This window comes from Phyllobates terribilis, unplaced genomic scaffold (assembly GCF_046119375.1).
Source record: "Phyllobates terribilis strain yellow unplaced genomic scaffold, ASM4611937v1 Scaffold_11__3_contigs__length_659146591, whole genome shotgun sequence".
In the NCBI taxonomy this organism is placed as follows: domain Eukaryota; kingdom Metazoa; phylum Chordata; class Amphibia; order Anura; family Dendrobatidae; genus Phyllobates; species Phyllobates terribilis.
Genome location: NW_027362771.1, coordinates 336392684 through 336411351, shown reverse-complemented (window position 1 = coordinate 336411351; position 18668 = coordinate 336392684). Strand labels below are relative to the sequence as shown.

The 18668-nt window shown below is 43.5% G+C and overlaps 1 long non-coding RNA gene across 1 annotated transcript in view; it reads right to left on the bottom strand.

The window, feature by feature from the left end:
- Positions 1 to 18317, bottom strand: part of LOC141165141 (uncharacterized) — a 174647-nt gene extending 156330 nt beyond the window's left edge. Inside the window, exon 1 of the long non-coding RNA XR_012251064.1 lies at positions 18160 to 18317. This is a non-coding gene — a long non-coding RNA (uncharacterized lncRNA). The remainder of the gene's footprint in view (positions 1 to 18159) is intronic.
- Positions 18318 to 18668: the final 351 nt, after the last annotated feature.

Here is an 18668-nt window from a genome sequence, read left to right as displayed (position 1 = left end):
AAGAGGAGACCATTTTACAAGAAGGTGTTGTGATTGCTGCTTTGGACTCCGTTTTGGAGGATGAGATTCTTAAAGCACAGGAGAATGCCCCATCTAACACTCCCCATGGGAGGTTGTTCGTGCCTAGGACCTTTAGGAGAGATTTGTTTGTTGAGTGTCATGAGTCTCGGTTGGCAGGTCATCCAGGAATTTCTGAGACCAAGAGACTTGTGGGTCGCAGTTTTTGGTGGCCTGGATGGTAGAAGGAAGTCATTAAGTGGGTGCGCCAATGTACTGTGTGTGCAAGATCCAAATCTTCGCATGCTCCTGCTGCGGGGTTGCTTTGCCCTCTGGAGGTTCCTAGAGCACCTTGGACACATCTGGCTATGGACTTTATTACTGACCTTCCTCCCTCTGAAGGTTTCACGGTCATCTAGGTGGTCGTGGACCGTTTTAGCAAGATGTGTCACTTGGTTCCCTTCATCAAATTGCCTTGCGCTAAGACACTCGCCAAGGCCTTTGTCAAGGAAATTGTCAGACTACATGGTGTTCCTACTGACATTGTTTCTGATAGGGGACCTCAGTTCGTGGCTCGTTTTTGGCGTGCCTTTTGTGACAGGTTGGGAGTTCATTTGTCGTTTTCATCCGGATATCATCCTGAGTCTAATGGCCAGACAGAAAGGAAGAACCAGGATGTTGAGCAGTTCTTGCGTTATTTTGTGGCAGACAATCAATAGGGGTGGTCTGAGTTTCTGCCACTTGCTGAATTTGCTCTTAACAACCATACATCCTCTTCTGCTGGGTGTTCGCCTTTTTTTTGTTGTTCTGGGAGACATCCGTCTTTTGGGTCATTTTCCAAATTGGTTTCGGCTGTGCCTGAGGAGGAGAGTTTTTCTGGTGATTTGGAGAGAGTTTGGACAGATGTGCGTGGTAATCTTCAGGAGGCTAACAAGAAATCTAAGAGGTACTTTGATAGGAAACGGCAAGAGGTTTTGTTTGCTGTTGGTGACATGGTTTGGTTGTCCTCTAAGAATCTGTGATTGATGATTCCTTCTAAAAAATTGGGTCCCAAGTTCGTAGGGCCCTTTAAGGTACTTCAGATAGTTAACCAATCTGCTCTTAGGCTGGAGGTTCCTACGTCCTGGAGGATTAATCCGGTGTTTCTTGTTTCTCTGTTGAAAAAAGCTGATGTGTCGGATGGTGACGCCTCTGCCACTGTTTCTCCGGTGGTGGAGGACGGGGAATATGAAATTTCCCGCATCCTAAATTCTAGACGGTATAGAGGGAGTTTGCAGTATCTCGTCGCTTGGAAGGGTTTCGGACCTGAGGATAACTCATGGGTGAGGGCGGATGATGTTTCTGCTCCCAGACTTGTCCGAGCGTTTCACAGGAGGTTTCCTGGTAAGCCTGGGCCTAGGGGATCCGGAGGATCCTCTTAGAAGAGGGGGTACTGTTACAACTCTCGTGTTAGGTTTTTTTTAAGTTTGCTGGTCACATGACCATTTTGCCTATTTAATCCGGCTCCACCCTCCTGGCTTTGCTGGACTTCATTTGTATTTACTACTGTTGAGCTAGCTTGTTGCTCTTTTGCCGTTCTCTGTTAGTTTTGCTAGGTCTTCTGACCCCTATGCCTTTTTGTTGTGTGTTTGTCTTTGACTACTACTATTTCTGCTAGGAGGTGTCCAACTTTTCCCAGTCCCTAGATCTTGTAGGGATCCCTCCCTCACATCTATAGGTCTGCGTTCAGACTAGCCGAGGACTTTAGCGGGTCTGATCGCAGGATCAGGTTCCCCGTTACATCGTAGGGATCTAGTTTAGTTCTATTGTAGGGACAGATCTCCTCTCTTTCCTTAGTCTCTGTAGCAGATCATAACAGGCGGAGGTTCCCTGATGTTTTGGGGTTGCTTTGCTGCCTCTGGCACTGGACTGCTTTACCGTGTGCATGGCATTATGAAGTCTGAAGACTACCAACAACTTTTGCAGCATAATGTAGGGCCCAGTGTGAGAAAGCTGGGTCTCCCTCAGAGGTCATGGGTCTTCCAGCAGGACAATGACCCAAAACACACTTCCAAAAGCACTATAAAATGGTTTGAGAGAAAGCACTGGAGACTTCTAAGGTGGCCAGCAATGAGTCCAGACCTGAATCCCATAAAACACCTGTGGAGGGATCTCAAAATGGCAGTTTGGAGAAGGCACCCTTCAAATATCAGGGACCTGGAGCAGTTTGCCAAAGAAGAATGGTCTACACTTCCAGCAGAGCATTGTAAGAAACTCATTGATGGTTACCGGAAGCAGTTGTTCGCAGTTATTTTGGCTAAAGTTTGTGCAACCAAGTATTAGGCTGAGGGTGCCAATACTTTTGTCTGGCCCATTTTTGGAGTTTTGTGTGAAATGATCAATGATTTGATTTTTGCTTCATTCTCTTTTGTGTTTTTTCCTTGCAAGCAAATTAAATGAAGATAATAATACCAAAGAATTTGTGATTGCAATCATTTTCAGGAAGAAACTGAGTATTATCTGACAGAATTGCAGGGGTGCCAATACTTTTGGCCACCACTGTATATATATCTATAGATAGATATATATATACACTGTTCAAAAAAATAAAGGGAACACTCAAATAACACATCCTAGATCTGAATGAATGAAATATTCTCATTAAATACTTTGTTCTGTACAAAGTTGAATGTGCTGACAACAAAATCACACAAAAATCATCAATGGAAATCAAATTTATTAATCAATGGAGGCCTGGATTTGGAGTCATCGCCCAAAATTAAAATGGAAAAACACACTACAGGCTGATCCAACTTTGATGTAAAGTCCTTAAAACAAGTCAAAATGAGGCTCAGTATTGTGTGTGGCCGCCACATGCCTGTATAACCTCCCTACAACGCCTGGGCATGCTCCTGATGAGGTTGCGGATGGTCTCCTGTGGGATCTCCTCCCAGACATGGACTAAAGCCAACTCTTGGACAGTCTGAGGTGTAACGTGACGTTGGTGGATGGAGCGAGACATGATATCCCAGATGTGCTCAGTCGCATACAGGTCTGGGGAACGGGCGGGCCAGTCCATAGCTTCAATTCCTTCATCTTGCAGGAACTGCTGACACACTCCAGCCACACGAGTTCTGGCATTGTCCTGCATTAGGAGGAACCCAGGGCCAACCGCACCAGCATATTGTCTCACAAGGGGTCTGAGGATCTCATCTCGGTACCTAATGGCAGTCAGGCTACCTCTGGCGAGCACATGGAAGGCTGTGCAGCCCTCCAAAGAAATGCCACCCCACATCATTACTGACCCACTGCCAAACCGGTCACGCTGAAGGATGTTGCAGGCAGCAGATCGCTCTCCACGGCGTCTCCAGACTCTATCACGTCTGTCACATGTGCTCAGTGTTAACCTGCTTTCATCTGTGAAGAGACTTTGCCAATCCTGGTGTTCTGTGGCAAATGCAAAGCGTCCTGCACGGTGTTGGGCTGTGTGCACAACCCGCATCGGTGGACGTCGAGCCCTCATACCACCCTCATGGAGTCGATTTCTAACCGTTTGTGCAGACACATGCACATTTGTGGCCTGCTGGAGGTCATTTTGCAGGGCTCTGCAGTGCGCCTCCTGTTCCTCCTTGCACAAAGGCGGAGGTAGCGGTCCTGCTGCTGGGTTGTTGCCTGTCTCCTGGTAGCAGCTCCAGCCTCTGGACACTACGCTGACAGACACAGCAAACCTTCTTGCCACAGCTCGCATTGATGTGCCACCCTGGATGAGCTGCACTACCTGAGCAACCTCTGTGGGTTGTAGAGTCTGTCTCGTGCTACTACGAGTGTGAAAGCACAACCAACATTCAAAAGTGACCAAAACATCAGCCAGAAAGCATTGGTACTGGGATGTGGTCTGTGGTCCCCACCTGCAGAACCACTCCTTTATTGATTTATTGAGTGTGTCTTGATAATTGGCAATAATTTCCATCTATTGTCTATTCAATTTGCACAACAGCATGTGAAATTGATTGTCAATCAGTGTTGCTTCCTAAGTGGACAGTTTGATTTCACGGAAGTTTGATTTACTTGGAGGTATATTCTGTTGTTTAAGTTGTTCCCTTTATTTTTTTGAGCAGTGTATATATATCTATAGATATACAGTGCCTTGTGAAAGTATTTGGCCCCCTTGAACTTTTCTACCTTTTGCCACATTTCCGGCTTCAAACAAAGATATAAAATTCAAATTTTTGGGGGAAGAATCAACAAGTGGGACGCAATCGTGAAGTGGAACGAAATTTATTGATATTTTAAACTTTTTTAAAAAATTTAAAACTGAAAAGTGGAGCGTGCAATATTATTCGGCCCCTTTACTTTCAGTGCAGCAAACTAACTATTCTACACAGAGACCTAGTGTAAAAAGCTTGACCGACACAGTGCAATAAAATGAAAATGGAAGAAATAACTGATTTTGGAACAGTCTTATAGGTGATATGTCTGACAGAGAACCACAGTTTTAAATAGCAAGCCTGTAATTTACTAATACTATTCTTCACAGACACGTAGTGTGAATAGCTTTAAAGACACACTGCAACAGAATGGAAAAGGAGGCCAATATTTTCCACGTTCAGTTCAAATTTCTGGATTTTTATCGCTGAAATATGGAACAGATGTGGCTTTATTCTGCAGTGCTAATAAGTAAATGGAGCAGAAAATGGTGTTCTCTGGATTGCTTTTTAAGCAAATAACCAGGATTAATATAAAAAAAAAATTGCCCTGGCCCCTGATATCTGGGGCTATGTCTACAAATATCTGTAATTATTACAGCAGCAGCAGACAGGACATTCAATGGACCCTTTTGTGCTGTATCATACACTGCAGTCTGTCACATATACTGCCTGCCTGTCTAGCACTGATTATATGCAGCTGGATTAGTCTTCAAAAGGACTGTTAGTTCAGATGGATATATATATACAGTACATTGTGAAAGTATTTGGCCCCCTTGAACTTTTCTACCTTTTGCCATATTTCTGGCTTCAAACATAAAGATATAAAATTCTAATTTTTTGGGGAAGAAACAAAAACAAGTGGAACGAAATTTATGGGATATTTTAAACTTTAACAAATTAAAAACTGAAAAGTGGGATAAGCAATATTATTCGGCCCCTTTACTTTCAGTGCAGCAAACTCACTCCACAAGTTCAGTGAGGATCTCTGAATGATCCAATGTTGTCCTAAATGACTGGTAATGATAAATAGAATCCACCTGTGTGTAATCAAGTCTCTGTATAAATGCACCTGCTCTGTGATAGTCTCAGGGTTCTGTTTCAAGTGCAGAGAGCATCATGAAGACCAAGGAACACACCAGGCAGGTCCGAGATACAGTTGTGTCGAAGTTTAAAGCCGGATTTGGATACAAAAATATTTCCAAAGTTTTAAACATCTCAAGGAGCACTGCGCAAGCGATCATATTGAAATGGAAGGAGTATCAGACCACTGCAAATCTACCAAGACCCGGCCGTCCCTCTAAACTTTCATCTCGAACAAGGAGAAGACTGATCAGAGATGCAGCCAAAAGGCCCATGATCACTCTGGATGAACTGCAGAGATCTACAGCTGAGGTGGGAGAGTCAGTCGTACACTGCACAAATCTAGCCTTTATGGAAGAGTGGCAAGAAGAAAGCCATTTCTCAAAGATATCCATAAAAAGTCTCGTTTGAAGTTTGCTACAAGCCACCTGGGAGACACACCAAACATGTGGAATAAGGTGCTCTGGTCAGATGAAACCAAAATCGAACTTTTTGGCCACAATGCAAAACGATATATTTGGCGTAAAAGCAACACAGCTCATCACCCTCAAAACACCATCCCCACTGTCAAACATGGTAGTGGCAGCATCATGGTTTGGGCTTGCTTTTCTTCAGCAGGGACAGGGAAGATGGTTAAAATTGATGGGAAGATGGACGGAGCCAAATACAGGACCATTCTGGAAGAAAACCTGTTGGAGTCTGCAAAAGACCTGAGACTGGGATGGAGATTTATTTTTCAACAAGACAATGATCCCAAACAGAGCAAAATCTACAATGGAATGGTTCAAAAATAAACGTATCCAGGTGTTAGAATGGCCTAGTCAAAGTCCAGACCTGAATCCAATGGAGAATCTGTGGAAAGAGCTGAAAACTGCTGTTCACAAAAGCTCTCCATCCAACCTCACTGAGCTCAAGCTGTTTTGCAAGGAAGAATGGGCAAGAATTTCAGCCTCTCGATGTGCAAAACAGATAGAGACATACCCCAAGCGACTTGCAGCTGTAATCGCAGCAAAAGGTGGCGCTACAAAGTATTAACTCAAGGGGGCCGAATAATATTGCACGCCCCACTTTTCATTTTTTATTTATTTTAAAAAGTTTAAAATATTCAATAAATTTCGTTCCAGTTCACGATTGTGTCCCACTTGTTGATTCTTCCCAAAAAATTAGAATTTTATATCTTTATGTTTAAAGCCAGAAATGTGGCAAAAGGTAGAAAAGTTCAAGGGGGCCAAATACTTTCACAAGGCACTGTATATCTACATACAGTACAGACCAAAAGTTTGGACACACCCTCTCATTTAAAGATTTTTCTGTATTTTCAGGACTATGAAAATTGTACATTCACACTGAAGGCATCAAAACTATGAATTAACACATGTGGAATTATATACTTAACAAAAAAGTGTGAAACAACTGAAAATATGTCTTATATTCTAAGTTGTTCAAAGTAGCCACCTTTTGCTTTGATGACTGCTTTGCACACTCTTGGCATTCTCTTGATGAGCTTCAAGAGGTAGTCACCGGAAATGGTTTTCACTTCACAGGTGTGCCCTGTCAGGTTTAATAAGTGGGATTTCTTGCCTTATAAATGGGGTTGGGACCATTAGTTGTGTTGTGCAGAAGTCAGGTGGATACACAGCTGATAGTCCTACTGAAAAGACTGTTAGAATTTGTATTATGGCAAGAAAAAAGCAGCTAAGTAAAGAAAAACGAGTGGCCATCATTACTTTAAGAAATGAAAGTCAGTCAGTCTGAAAAATTGGGCAAACTTTGAATGTGTCCCCAAGTGCAGTTGCAAAAACCATCAAGCGCTACAAAGAAACTGGCTCACATGAGGACCGCCCCAGGAAAGGAAGACCAAGACTCACCTCTGCTTCTGAGGATAAGTTTATCCGAGTCACCAGCCTCAGAAATCGCAGGTTAACAGCAGCTCAGATTAGAGACCAGGTCAATGCCACACAGAGTTCTAGCATCAGACACATCTCTACAACTGTTAAGAGGAGACTTTGTGCAGCAGGCCTTCATGGTAAAATAGCTGCTAGGAAACCACTGATAAGGACAGGCAACAAGCAGAAGAGACTTGTTTGGGTTAAAGATCACAAGGAATGGACATTAGACCAGTGGAAATCTGTGCTTTGGTCTGATGAGTCCAAATTTGAGATCTTTGGTTCCAACCACCATGTCTTTATGCAACGCAGAAAAGGTGAACGGATGTACTCTACATGCCTTGTTCCCACCGTGAAGCATGGAGGAGGTGGTGTGATGGTGTGGGGGTGGTTTGCTGGTGACACTGTTGGGGATTTATTGAAAATTGAAGGCATACTGAACCAGCATGGCTACCACAGCATCTTGCAGCGGCATGCTATTCCATCCGGTTTGCGTTTAGTTGGACCATCATTTATTTTTCAACAGGACAATGACCCCAAACACACCTCCAGGCTGTGTAAGGGCTATTTGACCAAGAAGGAGAGTGATGGGGTGCTACGCCAGATAACCTGGCCTCCACAGTCACCAGACCTGAACCCAATCGAGATGGTTTGAGGTGAGCTGGACCGCAGAGTGAAGGCAAAAGAGCCAACAAGTGCTAAGCATCTCTGGGAACTCCTTCAAGATTGTTGGAAAACCATTTCCGGTGACTACCCCTTGAAGCTCATCAAGAGAATGCCAAGAGTGTGCAAAGCAGTCATCAAAGCAAAAGGTGGCTACTTTGAAGAACCTAGAATATAAGACATATTTTAAGTTGTTTCGCACTTTTTTGTTAAGTATATAATTCCACATGTGTTAATTGATAGTTTTGATGCCGTCAGTGTGAATGTACAATTTTAAAAGTCATGAAAATACAGAAAAGTCTTTAAATGAGAAGGTATGTCCAAACTTTTGGTCTGTACTGTATATATACATAGATAAAGATATATTTATACTCTGTATATATACAATATATATATATATATATCTATATATAGATATATATATATATATATATATATATATATATACACATATACATATATACATTTATTTTATTATACGTTTTTAAAAAATAAATTTACCACTTTTTTTCAGTTTTTTACTTAGTCCTACTATTGGAATTTCACCACTTTCTGCAGTCTGATCGCAGTTATAAGGTATAGCAGTGCAGGATTACTGCTATACATTATAATCTGTCAGTGCTGCAGACACAAGTTACTTTGATCATGCACTACACATGATCAAACTAACCCGGATATCGCCATGACGACATCAGGTCACCATGGCAACGATCGGGACCAATCCAAGAGCAGAGGGGCTTTTGTCCCTCTACTCACTCGCTAAATGCTGTGTGCAGGCGCGATTGCCATGGCGTAATAATACGTACCTGGTCCATAAGGCCCAGGGCACAGGGACGTATTATTACGCATAATGTCAGAAAGGGGTTAATTGCACCTGTTTGAACTCGTTACCTGTATGAAAGACACCTGTCCACACATTCAGTCAATCACACTCCAACCTCTCCACCATGGCCAAGACCAAAGAGCTGTCTAAGAACACCAGGGACAAAATTGTAAACCTGCACAAGGTTGGGATGGGCTACAGGACAATAGGCAAGCAGCTTGGTGAGAAGGCAAAATCTGTTGGCATAATTATTAGAATATGGAAGAAACACAAAATGATTGTCAATCTTCCTCGGTCTGGGGCTCCATGTAAGATCTCGCCTCGTGGGGTAAGGATGATTCTGAAAAAGGTCAGGAATAAGCCCAGAACTACACATGAGTACCTGATCAATGATCTGAAGAGAACTGGGACCACAGTCTCAAACATTACCGTTAGTAACACACTACGCCATCATGGATTAAAATCCTGCAGGGCACGCAAGGTCCCTATGTTCATGGCAGCACATGTCCAGGCCCGTTTGAAGTTCGCCAATGACAATCTGGATGAACCAGAGGAGGCATGGGAGAAGGTCATGTGGTCAGATGAGGCCCAAATAGAAAATTTCGGTATCAACTCCACATGCCGTGTTTGGAGAAAGAAGAGGGATGAGTACAACCAAAATCAGCAGTGTATCAAATATTTTCCCCACTGTACATGCTCAATCCATGATTTTACAGATAGAACACGCCTATTTTTATTTATTTTTTTAGTGTTCACTGAAGGGGTTAACTAGTGTGACAGTTTTACAGGTTGGGTCGTTCCAAACACGGCGATACCAAATATGTGTACTTTTTTTGTTTATTTTTTACATAAAAATACTTATTTATAGGTACAATATAGAGTACAGACCAAAAGTTTGGACACACCTTCTCATTTAAAGATTTTTCGGTATTTTCATGTCTATGAAAATTGTACATTCACATTGAAGGCATCAAAACTATGAATTAACACTTGTGGAATTATATACTTAACAAAAAAGTGTGAAACAGCTGAAAATATATCTTATATTCTAGGTTCTTCAAAGTATCCACCTTTTGCTTTGATGACTGCTTTGCACACTCTAGGCATTCTCTTGACTAAAAGTCCTTCTGAGGACTAATCCAGCTGCAGAGATATCAGTGCTAGGCAGGCAGGCAGGGTATATAGCAGACTGCAGTGCACATAGCAAGAGAGTCCATTCAAGTTCTGTCTGCTGGTGCTTTTACAGATATTTGTAGAAATAGGCCCAGGTATCAATGGCCAGGAATATTTTTTTTATCTTAATCCTGATTATTTGCTTACAAAGCAATCCAGATTACACTGTTTTTCTTCGCAATTTGCTTGTTGGCACTGCAGAATACAGCCAGATCCTTATACATATTACAGCACTAAAAATCCAGCTATTTTAAACTGTGGTTTGTCCATCACACAGATCACATATACGGTAATTGCGCTGAAAATTCTGCCATTTCTTGCATCCATTAAAATTTTGTTTCAGTGTGTCAGCGAAGTTATTGACACTAGTTTGCTGCTAAAAATAGTTACCTACAGGCCAGCTATTTTAAACTGTGGTTTGTCCGTCACACGGATCACATATAATTGTGCTAAAAATTCTGCCATTTCTGGCCTCCATTAAAATTTTGTTTCAGTGTGTCAGCGAAGTTATTGACACCAGTTTGCTGTTAAAAATAGTTACCTACAGGCCAGGTATTTAAAACTGTGGTTTTCACATGGATTACATATAAGTTCGCTCCAAATTAAGCCATTTGTAGTGAGCGTGGAAGATATTGTCCTCTATTTAAAATGGGCAAGGCACGTGGCAAGGGACGGGGAACTGGACGTGATTTTGATGGTGCATGTAAAGGCCGAGGCCGTGGGCAAGCTGAAATTGTGCCACAACAAACACCCACATCTTCTCGCTCGACCAATTAATAGGGGACCGCAGAACACCACTATTGAACACAGAGCAGTGTGAAAAGGTTATTGGTTGGATAGCAGATAATGGTTCCAGTCACTTAGCCACCACCACCATCCTGTCTTCCACACGGTCCAGTCTCAGTAGCCGTGAGTCTGGACTGCATATTCCTCACTCTGATCCTCCTTCCTCCCACCATGCCGAGTGCCCAGAGACAACTGATCCCACACTTGGACACTCCGAAGACCTGTTCACTTTTCCATTTATAGATTCAGGTCTCTAGTCTGGTCCACTTGAAGCAGGGCAAGAGGAGATCGCATGTAGAGATGCCCAAATATTTGAGCAGCCACAGTCATACGAAGGCGACGGTGGGAAAGTGTCACAAGAGGTGGACGAGGATGAGACACAATTGCCAGAAAGTCAGGAGGAGGACCAGGGTGCGGAAGTGGAAGACGAGGTGGTGGATGATATAGTAACTGAACCAATCTGGCAGGAGGACATGCAGAATGAGGGCAGCAGCACACAGGGGGAGGGAGGCAGAGCACCCCAACAGGCAGGAAGAAGCAGTGTGGTGGCTGCAGACAGAAGGCGGGCAACCGTTCCCTGTAAAATCAACACGACTGAAGTTGTCAGTATAACTGTTAGGTCTTCCTGAGTCTGGTTGATTTTTAAAGACTGGTCTGGCACGCATGGCTGAGTTTATGTTACGCTGCCTTTCCCGTGAACCTCGAGTTCTCAAAATTTTGGGTACAGTCATTACTGGTTGGTGACACTTCTAGACCCACGCTACAAGGAGAACTTTAAATCTTTTATTCCTGAGGCGGACAGGTCTACAAAAATGGGGCTGTACCAGAAGGCCCTTGTTGCGGAACTATTAAAAAAAAGTTCCCATCTGAAAACGCTGGCGGCAGAGGTCACAGTTCGTTGGACAACCAAGGACTACAGGCGAGAGAGACGCAACTCCAATACAGCAGAGGCAGGGTAACACTGTCAAAGTTCTGGGAGAATTTTCTCAGCCCTTCCCATAGCACAAGCCCTGAGGTGCGGGGTACTCTTACAAGGAGTGCAAAGTTTGGGAAGATGCTGAGGGGGTACCTTGCGGACCGTACCAACGTCCTCCGTGATTCCTCTGTGCCTTATAATTATTGGGTATCCAAGCTGGACACGTGGAATGAACTGGCTCTCTACGACTTGGAGGTCCTGTCCTGCCCCTGCAGCTAGCGTTTTATCAGAGCGGGTTTTTAGTGCCGCTGGTGGAATTATAACTGATAAGCGCATCCGCCTGTCAACTGAAAATGCTGACAGGCTGACTCTTATCAAAATTAACAAGGGCTGGATTTGGCCAGACTTCTCAACACCACCGAATGATAGCAGTGTAACATAAACTCAAATCCAGTGTCTTTTTTTGGGAGGTGTATTCCCATGCACCTTTTCACACCCACACATGGGTATACGCTTCCTGATTTTGGCTATTTGCTCGTCCTCCTCCTTCTCCTCATCCTCCACCACCATATCACCAAGGTGAACGTGCTCCATGATGCAACACCCACATAATTTTTTTAAGGGTGTTTATGATGCCTGTAAAAAAAATTTTTATACAGTATGTTCATGTATACCCCCCAGGGGTAAATGTTTGTCAGCCCATACACTTAGTGATGGGCATTACAAGTATAGGAGACCCGCTCCTCTCTAATGGGAACATTTTTTTTAGGAGATCCTCCTCCACGTCTTTTCCAAGGTGCATTGGAGTGCCTCCCAAATATTGGTAGCCCTTGCATTCACTGCCTAGGCCAACACTATGGGAGGCCCACTTCCTAATAATAGGAACATTTATTCATGAGGCCCTCTACGTCTCTTCCAAGGTGCATTGGAGTGCCTCCCAATTTTTGGCAGCCCTTGCATTCACTGCATAGGCAAACACAATGGGAGACCCACTTCCTAATAACGGCAACATTGTTTTCAGGAGGCCCTCTGACCTCCACGTCTCTTCCAAGGGGCATTGGAGTGCCTCCAAATTTTTGGCAACCCTTGCAGTCACTGCATAGGCCAACACTATGGGAGACCCACTTCCTAATAATGGGAACATTGTTTTCAGGAGACCCTCTGACCTCCACATCTCTTCCAAGGGGCATTGGAGTGCCTCCAAATTTTTGGCAACCCTTGCATTTACTGAATAGGCAAACACAAGCTTCCTAATAATGGGAACATTGCTTTCAGGAGGCCCTCTGAACCCCACCTCTGTTCCAAGGGGCATTGGTGTGCCTCCAAATTTTTGGCAATCCTTGCATTCACTGCACTTCCTAATAATGGGAACATTTTGTTTTTCAGGAGGCCCTCCTCTACGTCTCTTCCAAGTAGCATTGGAGTAGGTCCAAATTTTTGGAAGCCCTTGCATTCACTGCATAGAAAAACAGTATGGGAGACCCACTTCCTAATAATGGGAACATTGTTTTCAGGTGGCCCTCCTCTAAGTCTCTTCAAAGGGGTATTGCGGTGCGTCCAAATTTTAAAAGGGATATTGGGGTGCGTCCAAATTTTGGGCAGACCTGCCACTCACTGCATACGCAATAACAGTATAGGAGACCCACTCTTTAGTAATGGGAACAGCAAAGCATAGCCGGCTGATGGCTCTCTAAGAATAGCGAGGGCCGACTGCTGGCCCTTTAAGAATAGTAAAGGCCGCCTGATGGCCCTATAAAAATAGGCTGTCACTTTCAGAGTCCCTCCTTCATAAATGAAACAGGATGTGTCTGATCATGTCTCACACACCACATGGCCAGATAAGGTTGTAAAATGTTAAAATGACTTTTCCCGGTGAATGCATTTGTCTTGGTTGAAAGCAATGCAAAACTGCAAAAACGCATGAAAAACGCTACGTGTGAACATAGCCCAAGGTGTGGAGGAGTATTTTTGTTATTATTATTCATTACCCTGGAAAGGATGTTCCTTAACATATTTCCCAGGGAAATCCATTTTGGTTTCGTTTTTGTATGTTTTATTGTGAGTCCGTAAAAGTGGCGTAATACCTCTGACAACGTTGTTCACAGCAGTGACCTGGGAGTCAGAAATGCTTCCAGGAGTCTTCTCCATGCTGTTCCCATGTCATTTGAGCACTGTTTCCATCGATTTGGGCAATTTTTAGGCCCGCTGCAGAGAGCCGGGGGGAGCCGCCTGGAAAATGCAACTGAGCATTCCAATTTGCTAGACCCGAGCATCGAGCACCCGAGCATTTTAGTGCTCGCCCATCACTAAACTGCACCCTTCAAGGTGTTCAAAACCACAATCAAGAAGTTTATTAACCCTTCAGGTGCTTCACAGGAATTTTTGGAATGTGGATGAAAAAAATTAACATTTAACCTTTTTTCACAAAAATTTAACTTTTTTTTATTTTCGGAAGGGTACAAGGAAAAATTGGCCCCCAAAATTTGTTGTGCAATTTCTCCTGAGCATGCCAATACCCCATTTGTGGGCGAAAATCACTGTTTGGGCGCACGGCAGGGCTCGGAAGGGAAGGCGTGCCATATGACTTTTAAAATTCAAAATTTGCTCGAATAATTAGCAGACACCATGTTGCATTTGGAGAGCCCCTGTTGTGCCTAAATAGTGGAGACCCCCCCACATGTGACACCATTTTGGAAACTAGACCCCCCCTAGGAACTTATCTAGATGTGTGGTGAGCCACTTGAACTTCCAGGTGCTTGACAGAAGTTTATAACATTGAGCGTGAAAATAAAAATTTCATATTTTTCGCCCAAAAATGTTCTTTTAGCACCATTTTTTTTTATTTTTACAAGGGTAACAGGAGAAAATGGAAAACAAAATTTGTTGTGCAATTTCTCCTGAGTACGCAGATACTACATATGTGGAAGTAAACTATTGTTTGGGCACATGGCAGAGTTAGAAAAGGAGGAGTGGCTGTTTGGAGTGCAGACTTTGATGGAATGGTCTGTGGGTGTCACGTCACGTTTGGAGAGCCCCTGATGTGTCTAAACAATGGAAACCAGTGACACCATTTTGGAAACTAGACCCCTCAGTGAACTTATCTAGATGTCTGGTCAGCACCTTGAACCCACAAGTGTTTCACAGAATTTAACAACGTTGATCTGTGAAAATGAAAAAATATATATTTTTCCGACAATTATGTTGCTTTAGCCCCCAATTTTTTCATGTTTACAAGGATAGCAGGGGAAAATGGACCCCAAAATGTGTTCTCCTGAATACCCCCTATGTAGTTGAAAACTACTTTTGAGGCACATGGGAAAGTTCAGAAGAGAAGGAGTGCCACATTGGAGTTCATATTTTACTGGACTGGTTTGACGGTGCCATGTCACAATGGCAGAGACCCTAAGGAGTCAGAACAGGAGAATCCCCCCCATAAGAGACCCATTTTACAAACTACACCTCTCAATGAATTCTTCTAGGGGGGCAGTGAGCATGTTGACACCACATGTGCCTCAAAGAATTTTACACCATAGGGCGGTGAATCTCATAGAACTTCCTGGTACTGCAAAACGCAGCTGAAAATTTGCATAAAAAAAATGCATCAAAAAACGCTGAAAAAAACATGATGTGTGGACATAGTATTACATGGAAACCCTGATGTAAGCGCTCAGTGCAGGATAAATGTGAGCTGAGACTTACTGCGATCTTTGGGAGGCAGAATGAACAAATCAACAGCAGGTAAAGAATGGTTTTATTTATTTTTTACGCTGTTCCTGGTGCGGTATAAGTGATTAGATGACTTTATTCTTCGGGTCGGTGCGATTACAGCGATACCAGATTTATATCAGGTTTTTATGTTAGGCTGGTGTCACACACTAAAAGAAGCTTTTCTCTTTTTGCAAAAACTGGTTTTTGCATCGCCATATTTTGAGAGATATAATTTTTCTAAATTTTAGCTGACAGAGTCATGTGAGGTCTTATTACCATTTCCTGGCACATGACATTTCTTGATCGCTTTCTATTCCGATTTTTGGGAGGCAGAATAAACAAAAAACAGTAATTCAGGAATAGTTTTTTGGGCTTTTTTTTATGCAGTTCTGCGTGTGGTAAAATTGATAAGGAGCCTTTATTCTTCTGGTCGGTTCGATTACAGCGATACCACATTTATATCTTTTTTTATGTTTAGGCGCTTTTATACAATAAAAACTATTTTGTAGAAAAAAATTATTTTTGCATTGCTTTATTCTGAGAGCTGTAACTTTTTTATTTTTTAACTGATGGAGCAGTATGGCAGCTTGTTTTTTGCGGAATAAGATGACATTTTCAGTAGTACCATTTTTATTTACATTCGTCTTTTTGATCGTGTTTTATTCCACTTTTTGTTCGGCTGTATGATGATAAAGCATAATTTTTTCCTCGTTTTTTTTTTTTTTTTTACTGTGTTCACTAAAGAGGTTAACTAGTTGGGCAGTTTTATAGGTTGGGTCGATACCACAACAGCGATACCATATATGTGTACTTTTATTGTGCATTTTTTTTTTCATAATAATATTTATTTATAGATACAATATTTTTTTTTATATTTTGTGAAATTTTTTTTAAATATTTTTACAACTTTTTTACTTTGTCCCATTATGGGACTTTCACTTTCTGCGGTCGGTTCGCAGTTATAAGGTATAGCAGTGCAAGATCACTGCTATACCTTATAACCTGTCAGTGCTGCAGACTCAAGTTAGTTAGATCATGCACTGCGCATGATCTAACTAACTTGCTAGTGTCTGGTGACCAGGATGTCATCATGATGACATCGGGTCACCCTGGCAACGATAGGGACCCCACGATGACGTTGCGGGGCCTCCGATCCAAGAGCAGAAGGGCTTCTGTCCCTCTGCTCGCTATATGCTACATTTAGGGGGTTAAAGTGCTGGAAGCGGTGTGGGCACCGCTCCTGGCACTGAGTGTCAGTTATCAGAATCAGCTGACACCTAGCGGAGACCACGCACGCATAGTCTCTGTGCGCGAAATCGCCTGGACATATTCCACTCAGAAGCACAAGTATGTTCCTCATCATAGAGACACACACAGAGACAGGTAGGGGTGGGCCTGTGGGCAGTAGTGATGTGTCGGTTGCGAACGATCTGACACAAAGAGCCGGCTCCCTGCTGTGACTGATGGGAGACGACACCTCAGTGAGAGCTACTAACTTCTCTTAATGGCTCTCACTGGGCGTAAAATTCCGGGGTTTGTGGACGTAACTCCGCCCACCCAAACCAAACTCCGCACACTCTCCTTTTTAATTGGCTACTTGCGAGTATGCGGAGTTTCGTCTGTGGGTGTTTCGGAGAAACACATATTTAATAGGGATCGATTCAGGATCCAAAAGAGCCGGCTCTTTTAGGTGAGCGGAGCCAGACCACCAAAAAGAGCCGGACTGCCCATCACTAGTTGGCGGGTCTTATCTTGTTGATCTGGCCTAGAGCACCAGGATAAGACCCTGCCTACAGTCCCGTCCCGAAGCACGGGCATATCATTAACTCAAAACTGCAAACACTGATTACACAAGAACCACAAGACGGATTTCTTCACCTCAGGTATCATATTAATCTGAGCAGCAGCCCCAACATAACACTGCCTGTAGTTTACTTAGCAAAATGCTGCTGACAGGTTCGCTTTAATGAGGGTCGTGTAAGAATTTGTTAAGTGGTGCATGCAATGTAATGTATTTGGTGCATCTTCTCACTCATATGTGACTCTGTGCACCTTGCCAGAAAAGTTACTCCAGTCTGTGACTGGAAAATGAAAAAGAAATGCCTCCACTTTTGATTAATTTGACGGGCGGACACTGCCACATCCCGTCCCACCCTGGCTCTGTCCATTATGGCACAGCTGCCCTAAATTGGCGTGAAAGCACCAAAAGTCCCAAAACTATTTCACAACTTGACATTGCACAGAAAAGTTGCAACTTTTCACCAGTTTTCTGGCATAAACACTTTAATGTATGAGCCCCAATGGCTTTTGAAAGACAAAAAAATATAAAAAATAAATAAAACAGCTGGGAAAGGATAATGGTATGTGCACACGATCCGGAACCGCTGCGGGTTTGACGCTGCATATCTATGCAGCATCAAACCCACAGCGGCCAGATGTTACAGCATAGTGGATGGGATTTGTAGAGATCCCATGACCACTATGCGTCTCTGTGCTCCTGCAGATCACCTGCGGACATGGCTATGTGGCACGTCTTTCACGACCGCAGCATGTCAGTTACTCTTGCGGGTTCCCATGCAGGCTTTCCCCATAGGTTAACATATATGAGGAAATTCCGCAAGTAAAAAAAAATCGTGCAGCTCATTTGCATAAAATGAGGGCGGAAGCCGCCGGCTATTCCACAGTGTCGGGGCCGCAGGCTGTTACGCATCGTGGGCACATACCCTTAATCATATTTCTCAGCTTGTAGCTGGTACAATAATGGGAGGGGTACTCCTTAGTGGGTGTGCTGGCTTATTAATACACAAGCATATACCTCACTACTGTGTATATATATATATATATATATATATATATATATATATATATATATACACACATTAGTGACTAGTGTCTCCGTGTGCTGCCCGCTACATGACCAGTCCCAGCACCTCTCCTCACCCGTGTTTGCTTCCCTTCTTTATCACTAGGATTTCCGACACGTCCATACTTTATGACCGACCAGCGTTCTCCTTGTTCTGTCATACTGAGGTGAGAAAGTGAAGGGTCGCCCGTGCACAGTGAGCTGCCGGCTCCCGCTGCCTCAGCCATCACACCGCAAAGGCGGGAAAAGCACTGCGGCCTCACATAGATGGGAGAGCACAGCGAGCTCCCCCTACTGGTGCTGTGCTGCATAGCAGCTGTGTGAGGAATGCAGGACGGCGACAGCAGAGCTGAGGTAAACCACGTGACGGCGCGCAGTAACACTCACTTTCTTCTCTGCCCATAGGATGCCCAGTGATGGGAGTGCAGCGCATGTGCTATATACACGTGTATATGTTTAGGCTTGGAGTGCCATGTGCTCTGCATTATTGCATATGCCATGTCCTGTTACAGATGTTACCTTATAGCTCCACTGGTAAAATCTGCAGAATGTGAGTAGAGTATTATGACTCATATTTCACTATTTA